Below are 15211 nucleotides of genomic sequence, written 5' to 3'. Positions count from 1 at the left end.
AACTGTGCACTAGCACTGCAAGGCACAGTGATTTAGAAAGTAGCTTGGGTAAAGCAGTATAGAGCAAATAGGTAGCTAAAACTGTCCCTCAGAACAACAGCGTCCTATCCCTAACTGAATTCACAGCAGAGTGAGCTCAAAATGGCGGCGGTGGCTTTTATAGTGCATCATGACATCATTTCAGCAGCCAATCACAGCCATGCCATTAGTTAAGATGCCTACATGCCTAACAGGATGTGCCCACACTTCTTAGGATCCTCATTGGCTGAATAAAATGAAAATGTCTCATTGCATTATGGGAACTTCCGATTCCGGTATACGATATTGCAATAGTATCGGAATTAAGTATCGGAATTCCGATACCGCGAATATCGGCCGATACCCGATATTTCAGTATCGGAATGCTCAACACTAATGGTGACCTCTTTTTTAATGGAATGCCAGCATTCTGTAGGAAATGCAAAAAATACGGCCATTCTAACTGTGACATTACTTGTGTAGCCTGTGTGAGCAAAGACCATAAAACTGAAAATTGTACAACTGGAATTTTTTGTAGCAACTGTGTTTCCAGAGGTCATGCTTTTTCTCATTGTCCTTTTAGGAATACCTCAAAGAGAGCTCAAGCTGGGCAAACAGAGAGACCTTCACCCCCTGAACCAGAAAAGCCCTCACCCCCTGACCAACCCTCGGCTGGTTCGGACAAGCCCGCGGAGGAGAATGAGGGGGAGAGTATGGAAATACCGACCGAGGATGGTGAGCCATGGTGTACTGTTGGAAACTCGAAGCAAAAGAGGGAACGGCGTAGTAACCCACAAACAGAAACCCCTGCGGAGGGACCGAGGGTGGGTGCTACAGGCCAATCCTCACCTTCGAATCCTCCTGGGAATACTCAAGGGCGCGAACAGTCTGGGCCAAAAAAACGCAGGTTGCACGGAGTGGATAGGGCACCTAAGGAAGTACCCCCACCGGAACCCCCGGATGGAAGTGGGAAACCTCAAACGGTGCCTTTACAGGGTGAGGAGGTTGCCAATGTCCCACCCCCTTCAGAAATGGAGGGGGAGATGGAGATGGCTGACTCAGTGATCCTGGAAACTCCTGAAAATAAGTGGTCAACGTCTGAGACGCATGTGCTCGATACGATTCCCCCAGATGGTGCCTCGATAGGGGTCCAAATGGGGGTTCGTGAGCAAAGAGGCAGGCAATACGACCAAGCAGAGTTGGACAGAATGGAACAAGAGTATATCCTGGGAGGTCTACGGTCTGGGACACTAACAGATGAGGAGTCCTCCGTGACGGGCTCTCTGTTGACGATCAATGATCCCTCATCTCCTGGAATAGAAATATAAACCAGCTGAGGTAAGAGTTTGAAAGAATGCTAAATTTCCTTTTTTTCTCTTATGGCAGGGATTAGTGGTTTTTCTCTTAACGCTAGAGGGTTGAAAACTAAGACCAGAAGAGTTGCTCTCTTTGATTTTTTATCCTCTCTAACAGCTACAGTTTTCTTTTTACAGGAATGCTGCATCCCACACAGTTTAAATTATACAGAATATGAGACTGATTGGGCACATGGACCCTCAGTATGGTCAGGATCAAACGGGTCCAGGTCAGCAGGGGTCGCCATTCTTTTTAAAGGGAATGTTTTTATTGACTCTGTTCAAGAGGTTTTACCAGGTAGAATTTTATTAGTAAAAGCTTTTATTGATGGTTTTAAATGGCAATTTTTAAACTTTTATGGAGCCACAGATAAGCAAGAAAGAGCTGATATGTTGTATATGTTACCCTTATTTATTAATGATTCTGTCCCTCTTATTTTATCAGGAGATTTTAACTGCATTTTAGGTGGAGAAAAAAGGTTCTCAAGCTCCACAAGTAGGAATTATGATAAAACGTCTTTTATGTTAAAAAATGTCATACAAGATTTTAATTTAACAGATGTTTTTAAGGAGTGTAATAAAGACTTGCCTGCAGAGGAATGGGTAACCTGGAGCAACGTGAATTGTAGCTCCAGGATTGATTTTATTTTCTGCTCTAAAAATGTATTGCCTTTTAAATGTGAGCTTTTATCTAATGTTTTTTCTGATCACAAACTTTTATCCTTTTATGTGAAATGTAATGATTTTAAGAAAAAAGGAAAAGGTACCTGGAAGTTAAACATTTCCCTTTTAGAAGACCCCCAAGTTTTATCTGATTTTACTGAATTTTATTTACATTTTAAAAGAATAAGAGACCCCCATATCCCTATAAGTAGGTGGTGGGAAAAGATGAAAAAGAACATAAGAGATTTTTTTATGAAGGTTGGGGTCCAGAAAGCTAGAGAGAAAAGAGAATTTTATTGGCAACTCAACACTAGATTGGAGACCTTATATAAATTGAAGAGCCATGAGATTGAAGTAGATAAACAAATTAGTGACTTAAAAAGTGAAATTCAGCATACCTTGGAACAGAGAGGTAAAGAGTTAATTTTCCATGCAAAGGTCCAACATGTTGAAAATAATGAAACCTGTTCACGATATTTTTTTAAATGTATGGTGAAAAATCGTGTTTTTATTGAATCAATGGAAGGTAAACAAGACATAGAGGGTATTTTAGCTAAAGTGCATGAATTTTATTCCGAGCTTTTTAACACAAAATCTGTTGATGACCATTTTATGAAAAGTACTTTGGATGAAATTACAACTGTTTTAGACCCTGTCTCACAAGATGTTTTATTACAGAGTCTAACTGAAGATGAGATATCTGAGACCATAAGAAGCTTTAAGTCTGGTAAAGTACCGGGGCCTGATGGTATACCCATAGAATTTTATAAGGTTTTTTATGATATTTTACAGGAGGATTTATTTTATGTTTTTAGTGAGGTTTTTAATACAAAAACCCTACCGAACTCCTGGAAGAAAGGTGAGGTCTCCCTTATATACAAAAAGGAAGACAAAACGCAACTAAGAAATTGGAGACCTATCACCCTTCTAAATTGTGATTACAAAATAATGGCAAAAATTTGTGCAAATAGACTTAAAAAGGTAATAGGTAACATAATCCACCCAAACCAAGTGTGTGGCATACCAGGAAGGAGTGTTTGGGAAAATTTGAATCTAATCAAAGATGTAATAGATGACACAAAGTAGAGGGGAAATAAGCTGGCGGTCCTGTCTCTCGACTTTGAAAAAGCATTTGATAGAGTGTCACACCAATTCCTTTTTAATGTTTTAGCTAAAATGGGTATACCAGAAGGTTTTTTATGCTCTCTCAAAGCATTTTATCATGGTTGCACTAGTAAGGTTTTAGTAAATGGTTTTAAGACAAGTGATGTGTTTTTAAATTCTGGTGTAAAACAAGGTTGCCCTCTGTCCCCCTTGTTATTTATTTGTGCCCTTGAACCCCTACTCAGTGTCTTAAGGAGAGACAAGCAAATCCGAGGCGTCCATTTGCCAGGTGGGGGAGGGCTAGAAGCAAAAGTTACTGGATATATGGATGATGTAGCCATAACATGTAAAGATGCCCTGTCTATCCGGAAAACACTACGGCAAGTGGAATACTTCTGTGGTGGATCTGGTTTTAAAGTAAATTTTAATAAAAGCTGTATTTTAAATGTGGGGAATATGATTTTAAATGATGTACCGGTTCCTGAATCTGACTCTGTAAAGATTCTAGGTGTGATTTTTAACGAAACAAACAAAGGTAAAGAAAGCTGGGATCTTGTGGCACAAAAGGTAAATCAAAAACTATGTATGTGGAGGTTGAGGAAATTAACAATGGAAGGGAAGGTACTAGTTATAAAAATGGTAATTGTGCCTTTGTTATTGTACTTAAGTTTGGTGTCCCCCCCCCCCCACACATACCTTTACGAAAATAATCAAAGCTTGTTTCACTTTTTTCTGGAGCTCCAAGATGGAGAAATTGAAAAGAGAGTTAGTGGTCAAGCCTAAAGAGAAAGGCGGTAAAGATTTCCCCGATTTTAGAGCTTTTGTTTTAATAAGATTTTTTGTTTTATGTTTTAATGCACTGTCGAAAAATAGTTATTGGTCATATTTTATCCGTTTTAACACAGGTTATTTTATGAAACGTCATGGATGGTTTGAAACAGTTTTAAGTTCCCCATATGCTCTTAATACACCAGAAAGCTATAAGATTTTAGGAACTATTGTAAACACGTATGACTTAAAAGGGAAAAGTGCAGAAGACTTAAGAGATAGCAAAATGACTTTAAATGGTTTCAAACAAAAGGAATCAATTGTACAGATTGGGAATTTTAATGATAATAAATGTACTGACATATGGAAAGTTATTAATGAACCCTATCTTTTTAATTCCCAGAAGGACCTGGCCTGGAGCTGTGTGCATGATTGTCTTCCATGTCGGGCATTCCAACACCGAAGAGGACTCGTGAGAACTGCCAGATGTCCAAGACAAAGATGCCTCGGAGATGAGACTGTTTTACATGTTTTATGGACTTGTCACTTTGCACGACAAACATGGACTACAATATTTCCTTTGCTTCAAAAAATGACAAACATTAAGGATCTTACTTTTGAAACTGTCTTATTTGGTCGTGTGGAGTGCCCCAACGCCAGCAAGAGGATCATCGCATGGAAGACAATCAGTACCATCAAAGAAGCTCTATGGAAGGCCAGGAACATCCTTCTTTTTAAACACGATGTTTTATCTGTGAAAGATGTTTTAGAGTTGGCTTTTAGTGAAATGTATATGTATTATTTATTGGATAAAAAGAGAAATGTAATTTTATCAAAACAATGGCTGGTAAAAGAATGGAACACAGCAATCTAAACACATTGTCTGTATTTTAATGTAATTTTATTGCCTTATTGAACTGAAATCAATTTATGTACGAATGTATTTTAAAATGTAATGATTTTATGTTCATATCTAATGTATTGTAATTAAGTTTTATCCAATAAACGGGTGTACCTATGTTTGGGTACATTCCAAGTCAAAAAAAAAATCTGTTCTTATCAGTTTAATATCTGATACGTCCCCTATCTGGGGACCATATATTAAATGGATTTTTAGAACAGGGAGATGGAAAAAGAGCTTGCTCTGTCCACTCCACGCATTGACCTGGTATTGCAGTATCTCCAGGACCGGTGCACCCCTTCTTTAATGCAGTTTCTAAAATCAGAAAGAATTGAATTCAATGCTTTTTGTTCATTTTGCTTGTTTGTCGGATTTTGGGATGGACTCTTTGGCTTTGCTTTTCTTCTCCTCATTGGATTTTTCATGTTAAAAGTTGCAGAAGCCAGATGACAAGCTCATTTTGGTTCAACTTCAGCAACTGTGCATTGCATTGCCATGTAATGTAATGTAATGCAATGCTATCTATCTAGCTCTCCCTCTATACTTCCTTTTGGATAAACAGACATATTAGGCAAGCATTTTGGAGCTTTCACCTAAATAACTACAGGTGGTGAGATAAGCTGCACAATATAATTGACCTTTCAGTATATTGTTGCACACACACCATCTATTTAGCAAATGCCCTTGTTATCAACAGCAGCCTTTTAAACTCACCTGAGCTAACAGGTATGTGAGCTGGTTACTCTGCTGCGCTTAAAATTTCTTTTTTGGTTTGCTACAATGCCTTTTCTGAAACGTTGTCTCCCTCTGCTGGAACACTGACTTCTTTCATTTAATGCCTGCAGACTATAAAAGAGAAACCAACCCAAAAAGTTTGGTTGATTAGTCTGTGGCATTCTTTTAAACTGTTGCTTATGGCGGTCTCTGTGAGCTTCTCAGTGACATTCAGCCATCCAGGTATCCCGCCTGCAGTAGACGGAATGTGGCAATGGAACGCTGGCTGCGCGTGTCATAATAGGCTCTGAGCCTTTATATACCTGCGCACAGCAGCAGCCACCTTCAGTCTGCTGCTGGACAGCCAGCAGCAGCAGCAGCAGGAGAGGTAATTAATCAGCAACCCTCCTGCTAAGGGTAGACAGCTGCTCGTTCCACCCCCCCCGCCTTAATTGGTTCTCCTCCCTTCCAACGGTGTTGAGGCGGGTGGGAACAGCCGGGGGTTGAGGGTACTGTGCTAAAAGAGGTGGAATTATGCAGATCTAAAACGCGTGGATTGCAGCAGCAGCAAGCCGAAAAGTGCAGGCATGTGAGGGATCTAGAGGTTGACAGCATGTCTTCTTAACGGGAGTCCAGGTGGCCATCTCCACAAATGGACTTTTCAGAATCCTTGGGTGGCACCGTAGTCGGAAACCAATTCTGGTTATCGCTTCTCGGCCTTTTGGCTAAGATCAAGTGTAGTATCTGTTCTTATCAGTTTAATATCTGATACGTCCCCTATCTGGGGACCATATATTAAATGGATTTTTAGAACAGGGAGATGGAAAAAGAGCTTGCTCTGTCCACTCCACGCATTGACCTGGTATTGCAATATCTCCAGGACCGGTGCACCCCTTCTTTAATGCAGTTTCTAAAATCAGAAAGAATTGAATTCAATGCTTTTTGTTCATTTTGCTTGTTTGTCGGATTTTGGGATGGACTCTTTGGCTTTGCTTTTCTTCTCCTCATTGGATTTTTCATGTTAAAAGTTGCAGAAGCCAGATGACAAGCTCATTTTGGTTCAACTTCAGCAACTGTGCATTGCATTGCCATGTAATGTAATGTAATGCAATGCTATCTATCTAGCTCTCCCTCTATACTTCCTTTTGGATAAACAGACATATTAGGCAAGCATTTTGGAGCTTTCACCTAAATAACTACAGGTGGTGAGATAAGCTGCACAATATAATTGACCTTTCAGTATATTGTTGCACACACACCATCTATTTAGCAAATGCCCTTGTTATCAACAGCAGCCTTTTAAACTCACCTGAGCTAACAGGTATGTGAGCTGGTTACTCTGCTGCGCTTAAAATTTCTTTTTTGGCTTGCTACAATGCCTTTTCTGAAACGTTGTCTCCCTCTGCTGGAACACTGACTTCTTTCATTTAATGCCTGCAGACTATAAAAGAGAAACCAACCCAAAAAGTTTGGTTGATTAGTCTGTGGCATTCTTTTAAACTGTTGCTTATGGCGGTCTCTGTGAGCTTCTCAGTGACATTCAGCCATCCAGGTATCCCGCCTGCAGTAGACGGAATGTGGCAATGGAACGCTGGCTGCGCGTGTCATAATAGGCTCTGAGCCTTTATATACCTGCGCACAGCAGCAGCCACCTTCAGTCTGCTGCTGGACAGCCAGCAGCAGCAGCAGCAGGAGAGGTAATTAATCAGCAACCCTCCTGCTAAGGGTAGACAGCTGCTCGTTCCACCCCCCCCCGCCTTAATTGGTTCTCCTCCCTTCCAACGGTGTTGAGGCGGGTGGGAACAGCCGGGGGTTGAGGGTACTGTGCTAAAAGAGGTGGAGTTATGCAGATCTAAAACGCGTGGATTGCAGCAGTAGCAAGCCGAAAAGTGCAGGCATGTGAGGGATCTAGAGGTTGACAGCATGTCTTCTTAACGGGAGTCCAGGTGGCCATCTCCACAAATGGACTTTTCAGAATCCTTGGGTGGCACCGTAGTCGGAAACCAATTCTGGTTATCGCTTCTCAGCCTTTTGGCTAAGATCAAGTGTAGTATCTGTTCTTATCAGTTTAATATCTGATACGTCCCCTATCTGGGGACCATATATTAAATGGATTTTTAGAACAGGGAGATGGAAAAAGAGCTTGCTCTGTCCACTCCACGCATTGACCTGGTATTGCAGTATCTCCAGGACCGGTGCACCCCTTCTTTAATGCAGTTTCTAAAATCAGAAAGAATTGAATTCAATGCTTTTTGTTCATTTTGCTTGTTTGTCGGATTTTGGGATGGACTCTTTGGCTTTGCTTTTCTTCTCCTCATTGGATTTTTCATGTTAAAAGTTGCAGAAGCCAGATGACAAGCTCATTTTGGTTCAACTTCAGCAACTGTGCATTGCATTGCCATGTAATGTAATGTAATGCAATGCTATCTATCTAGCTCTCCCTCTATACTTCCTTTTGGATAAACAGACATATTAGGCAAGCATTTTGGAGCTTTCACCTAAATAACTACAGGTGGTGAGATAAGCTGCACAATATAATTGACCTTTCAGTATATTGTTGCACACACACCATCTATTTAGCAAATGCCCTTGTTATCAACAGCAGCCTTTTAAACTCACCTGAGCTAACAGGTATGTGAGCTGGTTACTCTGCTGCGCTTAAAATTTCTTTTTTGGTTTGCTACAATGCCTTTTCTGAAACGTTGTCTCCCTCTGCTGGAACACTGACTTCTTTCATTTAATGCCTGCAGACTATAAAAGAGAAACCAACCCAAAAAGTTTGGTTGATTAGTCTGTGGCATTCTTTTAAACTGTTGCTTATGGCGGTCTCTGTGAGCTTCTCAGTGACATTCAGCCATCCAGGTATCCCGCCTGCAGTAGACGGAATGTGGCAATGGAACGCTGGCTGCGCGTGTCATAATAGGCTCTGAGCCTTTATATACCTGCGCACAGCAGCAGCCACCTTCAGTCTGCTGCTGGACAGCCAGCAGCAGCAGCAGCAGGAGAGGTAATTAATCAGCAACCCTCCTGCTAAGGGTAGACAGCTGCTCGTTCCACCCCCCCCGCCTTAATTGGTTCTCCTCCCTTCCAACGGTGTTGAGGCGGGTGGGAACAGCCGGGGGTTGAGGGTACTGTGCTAAAAGAGGTGGAATTATGCAGATCTAAAACGCGTGGATTGCAGCAGCAGCAAGCCGAAAAGTGCAGGCATGTGAGGGATCTAGAGGTTGACAGCATGTCTTCTTAACGGGAGTCCAGGTGGCCATCTCCACAAATGGACTTTTCAGAATCCTTGGGTGGCACCGTAGTCGGAAACCAATTCTGGTTATCGCTTCTCGGCCTTTTGGCTAAGATCAAGTGTAGTATCTGTTCTTATCAGTTTAATATCTGATACGTCCCCTATCTGGGGACCATATATTAAATGGATTTTTAGAACAGGGAGATGGAAAAAGAGCTTGCTCTGTCCACTCCACGCATTGACCTGGTATTGCAATATCTCCAGGACCGGTGCACCCCTTCTTTAATGCAGTTTCTAAAATCAGAAAGAATTGAATTCAATGCTTTTTGTTCATTTTGCTTGTTTGTCGGATTTTGGGATGGACTCTTTGGCTTTGCTTTTCTTCTCCTCATTGGATTTTTCATGTTAAAAGTTGCAGAAGCCAGATGACAAGCTCATTTTGGTTCAACTTCAGCAACTGTGCATTGCATTGCCATGTAATGTAATGTAATGCAATGCTATCTATCTAGCTCTCCCTCTATACTTCCTTTTGGATAAACAGACATATTAGGCAAGCATTTTGGAGCTTTCACCTAAATAACTACAGGTGGTGAGATAAGCTGCACAATATAATTGACCTTTCAGTATATTGTTGCACACACACCATCTATTTAGCAAATGCCCTTGTTATCAACAGCAGCCTTTTAAACTCACCTGAGCTAACAGGTATGTGAGCTGGTTACTCTGCTGCGCTTAAAATTTCTTTTTTGGTTTGCTACAATGCCTTTTCTGAAACGTTGTCTCCCTCTGCTGGAACACTGACTTCTTTCATTTAATGCCTGCAGACTATAAAAGAGAAACCAACCCAAAAAGTTTGGTTGATTAGTCTGTGGCATTCTTTTAAACTGTTGCTTATGGCGGTCTCTGTGAGCTTCTCAGTGACATTCAGCCATCCAGGTATCCCGCCTGCAGTAGACGGAATGTGGCAATGGAACGCTGGCTGCGCGTGTCATAATAGGCTCTGAGCCTTTATATACCTGCGCACAGCAGCAGCCACCTTCAGTCTGCTGCTGGACAGCCAGCAGCAGCAGCAGCAGGAGAGGTAATTAATCAGCAACCCTCCTGCTAAGGGTAGACAGCTGCCTCGTTCCACCCCCCCCCCGCCTTAATTGGTTCTCCTCCCTTCCAACGGTGTTGAGGCGGGTGGGAACAGCCGGGGGTTGAGGGTACTGTGCTAAAAGAGGTGGAGTTATGCAGATCTAAAACGCGTGGATTGCAGCAGCAGCAAGCCGAAAAGTGCAGGCATGTGAGGGATCTAGAGGTTGACAGCATGTCTTCTTAACGGGAGTCCAGGTGGCCATCTCCACAAATGGACTTTTCAGAATCCTTGGGTGGCACCGTAGTCGGAAACCAATTCTGGTTATCGCTTCTCGGCCTTTTGGCTAAGATCAAGTGTAGTATCTGTTCTTATCAGTTTAATATCTGATACGTCCCCTATCTGGGGACCATATATTAAATGGATTTTTAGAACAGGGAGATGGAAAAAGAGCTTGCTCTGTCCACTCCACGCATTGACCTGGTATTGCAGTATCTCCAGGACCGGTGCACCCCTTCTTTAATGCAGTTTCTAAAATCAGAAAGAATTGAATTCAATGCTTTTTGTTCATTTTGCTTGTTTGTCGGATTTTGGGATGGACTCTTTGGCTTTGCTTTTCTTCTCCTCATTGGATTTTTCATGTTAAAAGTTGCAGAAGCCAGATGACAAGCTCATTTTGGTTCAACTTCAGCAACTGTGCATTGCATTGCCATGTAATGTAATGTAATGCAATGCTATCTATCTAGCTCTCCCTCTATACTTCCTTTTGGATAAACAGACATATTAGGCAAGCATTTTGGAGCTTTCACCTAAATAACTACAGGTGGTGAGATAAGCTGCACAATATAATTGACCTTTCAGTATATTGTTGCACACACACCATCTATTTAGCAAATGCCCTTGTTATCAACAGCAGCCTTTTAAACTCACCTGAGCTAACAGGTATGTGAGCTGGTTACTCTGCTGCGCTTAAAATTTCTTTTTTGGTTTGCTACAATGCCTTTTCTGAAACGTTGTCTCCCTCTGCTGGAACACTGACTTCTTTCATTTAATGCCTGCAGACTATAAAAGAGAAACCAACCCAAAAAGTTTGGTTGATTAGTCTGTGGCATTCTTTTAAACTGTTGCTTATGGCGGTCTCTGTGAGCTTCTCAGTGACATTCAGCCATCCAGGTATCCCGCCTGCAGTAGACGGAATGTGGCAATGGAACGCTGGCTGCGCGTGTCATAATAGGCTCTGAGCCTTTATATACCTGCGCACAGCAGCAGCCACCTTCAGTCTGCTGCTGGACAGCCAGCAGCAGCAGCAGCAGGAGAGGTAATTAATCAGCAACCCTCCTGCTAAGGGTAGACAGCTGCTCCTTCCACCCCCCCCCCCCGCCTTAATTGGTTCTCCTCCCTTCCAACGGTGTTGAGGCGGGTGGGAACAGCCGGGGGTTGAGGGTACTGTGCTAAAAGAGGTGGAGTTATGCAGATCTAAAACGCGTGGATTGCAGCAGCAGCAAGCCGAAAAGTGCAGGCATGTGAGGGATCTAGAGGTTGACAGCATGTCTTCTTAACGGGAGTCCAGGTGGCCATCTCCACAAATGGACTTTTCAGAATCCTTGGGTGGCACCGTAGTCGGAAACCAATTCTGGTTATCGCTTCTCGGCCTTTTGGCTAAGATCAAGTGTAGTATCTGTTCTTATCAGTTTAATATCTGATACGTCCCCTATCTGGGGACCATATATTAAATGGATTTTTAGAACAGGGAGATGGAAAAAGAGCTTGCTCTGTCCACTCCACGCATTGACCTGGTATTGCAATATCTCCAGGACCGGTGCACCCCTTCTTTAATGCAGTTTCTAAAATCAGAAAGAATTGAATTCAATGCTTTTTGTTCATTTTGCTTGTTTGTCGGATTTTGGGATGGACTCTTTGGCTTTGCTTTTCTTCTCCTCATTGGATTTTTCATGTTAAAAGTTGCAGAAGCCAGATGACAAGCTCATTTTGGTTCAACTTCAGCAACTGTGCATTGCATTGCCATGTAATGTAATGTAATGCAATGCTATCTATCTAGCTCTCCCTCTATACTTCCTTTTGGATAAACAGACATATTAGGCAAGCATTTTGGAGCTTTCACCTAAATAACTACAGGTGGTGAGATAAGCTGCACAATATAATTGACCTTTCAGTATATTGTTGCACACACACCATCTATTTAGCAAATGCCCTTGTTATCAACAGCAGCCTTTTAAACTCACCTGAGCTAACAGGTATGTGAGCTGGTTACTCTGCTGCGCTTAAAATTTCTTTTTTGGCTTGCTACAATGCCTTTTCTGAAACGTTGTCTCCCTCTGCTGGAACACTGACTTCTTTCATTTAATGCCTGCAGACTATAAAAGAGAAACCAACCCAAAAAGTTTGGTTGATTAGTCTGTGGCATTCTTTTAAACTGTTGCTTATGGCGGTCTCTGTGAGCTTCTCAGTGACATTCAGCCATCCAGGTATCCCGCCTGCAGTAGACGGAATGTGGCAATGGAACGCTGGCTGCGCGTGTCATAATAGGCTCTGAGCCTTTATATACCTGCGCACAGCAGCAGCCACCTTCAGTCTGCTGCTGGACAGCCAGCAGCAGCAGCAGCAGGAGAGGTAATTAATCAGCAACCCTCCTGCTAAGGGTAGACAGCTGCTCGTTCCACCCCCCCCCGCCTTAATTGGTTCTCCTCCCTTCCAACGGTGTTGAGGCGGGTGGGAACAGCCGGGGGTTGAGGGTACTGTGCTAAAAGAGGTGGAGTTATGCAGATCTAAAACGCGTGGATTGCAGCAGCAGCAAGCCGAAAAGTGCAGGCATGTGAGGGATCTAGAGGTTGACAGCATGTCTTCTTAACGGGAGTCCAGGTGGCCATCTCCACAAATGGACTTTTCAGAATCCTTGGGTGGCACCGTAGTCGGAAACCAATTCTGGTTATCGCTTCTCAGCCTTTTGGCTAAGATCAAGTGTAGTATCTGTTCTTATCAGTTTAATATCTGATACGTCCCCTATCTGGGGACCATATATTAAATGGATTTTTAGAACAGGGAGATGGAAAAAGAGCTTGCTCTGTCCACTCCACGCATTGACCTGGTATTGCAGTATCTCCAGGACCGGTGCACCCCTTCTTTAATGCAGTTTCTAAAATCAGAAAGAATTGAATTCAATGCTTTTTGTTCATTTTGCTTGTTTGTCGGATTTTGGGATGGACTCTTTGGCTTTGCTTTTCTTCTCCTCATTGGATTTTTCATGTTAAAAGTTGCAGAAGCCAGATGACAAGCTCATTTTGGTTCAACTTCAGCAACTGTGCATTGCATTGCCATGTAATGTAATGTAATGCAATGCTATCTATCTAGCTCTCCCTCTATACTTCCTTTTGGATAAACAGACATATTAGGCAAGCATTTTGGAGCTTTCACCTAAATAACTACAGGTGGTGAGATAAGCTGCACAATATAATTGACCTTTCAGTATATTGTTGCACACACACCATCTATTTAGCAAATGCCCTTGTTATCAACAGCAGCCTTTTAAACTCACCTGAGCTAACAGGTATGTGAGCTGGTTACTCTGCTGCGCTTAAAATTTCTTTTTTGGTTTGCTACAATGCCTTTTCTGAAACGTTGTCTCCCTCTGCTGGAACACTGACTTCTTTCATTTAATGCCTGCAGACTATAAAAGAGAAACCAACCCAAAAAGTTTGGTTGATTAGTCTGTGGCATTCTTTTAAACTGTTGCTTATGGCAGTCTCTGTGAGCTTCTCAGTGACATTCAGCCATCCAGGTATCCCGCCTGCAGTAGACGGAATGTGGCAATGGAACGCTGGCTGCGCGTGTCATAATAGGCTCTGAGCCTTTATATACCTGCGCACAGCAGCAGCCACCTTCAGTCTGCTGCTGGACAGCCAGCAGCAGCAGCAGCAGGAGAGGTAATTAATCAGCAACCCTCCTGCTAAGGGTAGACAGCTGCTCGTTCCACCCCCCCCCCCGCCTTAATTGGTTCTCCTCCCTTCCAACGGTGTTGAGGCGGGTGGGAACAGCCGGGGGTTGAGGGTACTGTGCTAAAAGAGGTGGAGTTATGCAGATCTAAAACGCGTGGATTGCAGCAGCAGCAAGCCGAAAAGTGCAGGCATGTGAGGGATCTAGAGGTTGACAGCATGTCTTCTTAACGGGAGTCCAGGTGGCCATCTCCACAAATGGACTTTTCAGAATCCTTGGGTGGCACCGTAGTCGGAAACCAATTCTGGTTATCGCTTCTCGGCCTTTTGGCTAAGATCAAGTGTAGTATCTGTTCTTATCAGTTTAATATCTGATACGTCCCCTATCTGGGGACCATATATTAAATGGATTTTTAGAACAGGGAGATGGAAAAAGAGCTTGCTCTGTCCACTCCACGCATTGACCTGGTATTGCAGTATCTCCAGGACCGGTGCACCCCTTCTTTAATGCAGTTTCTAAAATCAGAAATAATTGAATTCAATGCTTTTTGTTCATTTTGCTTGTTTGTCGGATTTTGGGATGGACTCTTTGGCTTTGCTTTTCTTCTCCTCATTGGATTTTTCATGTTAAAAGTTGCAGAAGCCAGATGACAAGCTCATTTTGGTTCAACTTAAGAAACTGTGCATTGCATTGCCATGTAATGTAATGTAATGCAATGCTATCTATCTAGCTCTCCCTCTATACTTCCTTTTGGATAAACAGACATATTAGGCAAGCATTTTGGAGCTTTCACCTAAATAACTACAGGTGGTGAGATAAGCTGCACAATATAATTGACCTTTCAGTATATTGTTGCACACACACCATCTATTTAGCAAATGCCCTTGTTATCAACAGCAGCCTTTTAAACTCACCTGAGCTAACAGGTATGTGAGCTGGTTACTCTGCTGCGCTTAAAATTTCTTTTTTGGTTTGCTACAATGCCTTTTCTGAAACGTTGTCTCCCTCTGCTGGAACACTGACTTCTTTCATTTAATGCCTGCAGACTATAAAAGAGAAACCAACCCAAAAAGTTTGGTTGATTAGTCTGTGGCATTCTTTTAAACTGTTGCTTATGGCGGTCTCTGTGAGCTTCTCAGTGACATTCAGCCATCCAGGTATCCCGCCTGCAGTAGACGGAATGTGGCAATGGAACGCTGGCTGCGCGTGTCATAATAGGCTCTGAGCCTTTATATACCTGCGCACAGCAGCAGCCACCTTCAGTCTGCTGCTGGACAGCCAGCAGCAGCAGCAGCAGGAGAGGTAATTAATCAGCAACCCTCCTGCTAAGGGTAGACAGCTGCTCGTTCCACCCACCCCCCCGCCTTAATTGGTTCTCCTCCCTTCCAACGGTGTTGAGGCGGGTGGGAACAGCCGGGGGTTGAGGG

At 42.8% G+C, this 15211-nt stretch overlaps 8 non-coding genes across 8 annotated transcripts; all 8 read left to right on the top strand.

Moving 5' to 3' along the window:
- The first annotated feature begins 4921 nt into the window (after positions 1-4921).
- LOC141210591 (U2 spliceosomal RNA) lies at positions 4922-5110 on the top strand. Its single transcript, XR_012280746.1, has one exon. It is a non-coding gene; the product is annotated as a U2 spliceosomal RNA (small nuclear RNA).
- A 1118-nt stretch (positions 5111-6228) lies between these two features.
- On the top strand, positions 6229-6419 carry LOC141209837 (U2 spliceosomal RNA). Its single transcript, XR_012280027.1, has one exon. It is a non-coding gene; the product is annotated as a U2 spliceosomal RNA (small nuclear RNA).
- Positions 6420-7538: 1119 nt separating this feature from the next.
- Positions 7539-7729, top strand: LOC141209950 (U2 spliceosomal RNA). Its single transcript, XR_012280135.1, has one exon. It is a non-coding gene; the product is annotated as a U2 spliceosomal RNA (small nuclear RNA).
- Positions 7730-8847: 1118 nt separating this feature from the next.
- On the top strand, positions 8848-9038 carry LOC141209836 (U2 spliceosomal RNA). The gene has a single exon (XR_012280026.1). It is a non-coding gene; the product is annotated as a U2 spliceosomal RNA (small nuclear RNA).
- Positions 9039-10159: 1121 nt separating this feature from the next.
- LOC141209054 (U2 spliceosomal RNA) lies at positions 10160-10350 on the top strand. Its single transcript, XR_012279261.1, has one exon. It is a non-coding gene; the product is annotated as a U2 spliceosomal RNA (small nuclear RNA).
- A 1122-nt stretch (positions 10351-11472) lies between these two features.
- Positions 11473-11663, top strand: LOC141209835 (U2 spliceosomal RNA). Its single transcript, XR_012280025.1, has one exon. It is a non-coding gene; the product is annotated as a U2 spliceosomal RNA (small nuclear RNA).
- Positions 11664-12782: 1119 nt separating this feature from the next.
- On the top strand, positions 12783-12973 carry LOC141209949 (U2 spliceosomal RNA). Its single transcript, XR_012280134.1, has one exon. It is a non-coding gene; the product is annotated as a U2 spliceosomal RNA (small nuclear RNA).
- Positions 12974-14094: 1121 nt separating this feature from the next.
- Positions 14095-14285, top strand: LOC141209052 (U2 spliceosomal RNA). Its single transcript, XR_012279260.1, has one exon. It is a non-coding gene; the product is annotated as a U2 spliceosomal RNA (small nuclear RNA).
- Positions 14286-15211: the final 926 nt, after the last annotated feature.

The sequence above is a fragment of the Phyllobates terribilis genome, unplaced genomic scaffold (assembly GCF_046119375.1).
Source record: "Phyllobates terribilis strain yellow unplaced genomic scaffold, ASM4611937v1 Scaffold_169__1_contigs__length_4117513, whole genome shotgun sequence".
Classification (NCBI taxonomy): domain Eukaryota; kingdom Metazoa; phylum Chordata; class Amphibia; order Anura; family Dendrobatidae; genus Phyllobates; species Phyllobates terribilis.
The sequence above is the reverse complement of the archived record's forward strand: the minus strand, read 5'-3'. Positions and strand labels throughout refer to the sequence as shown.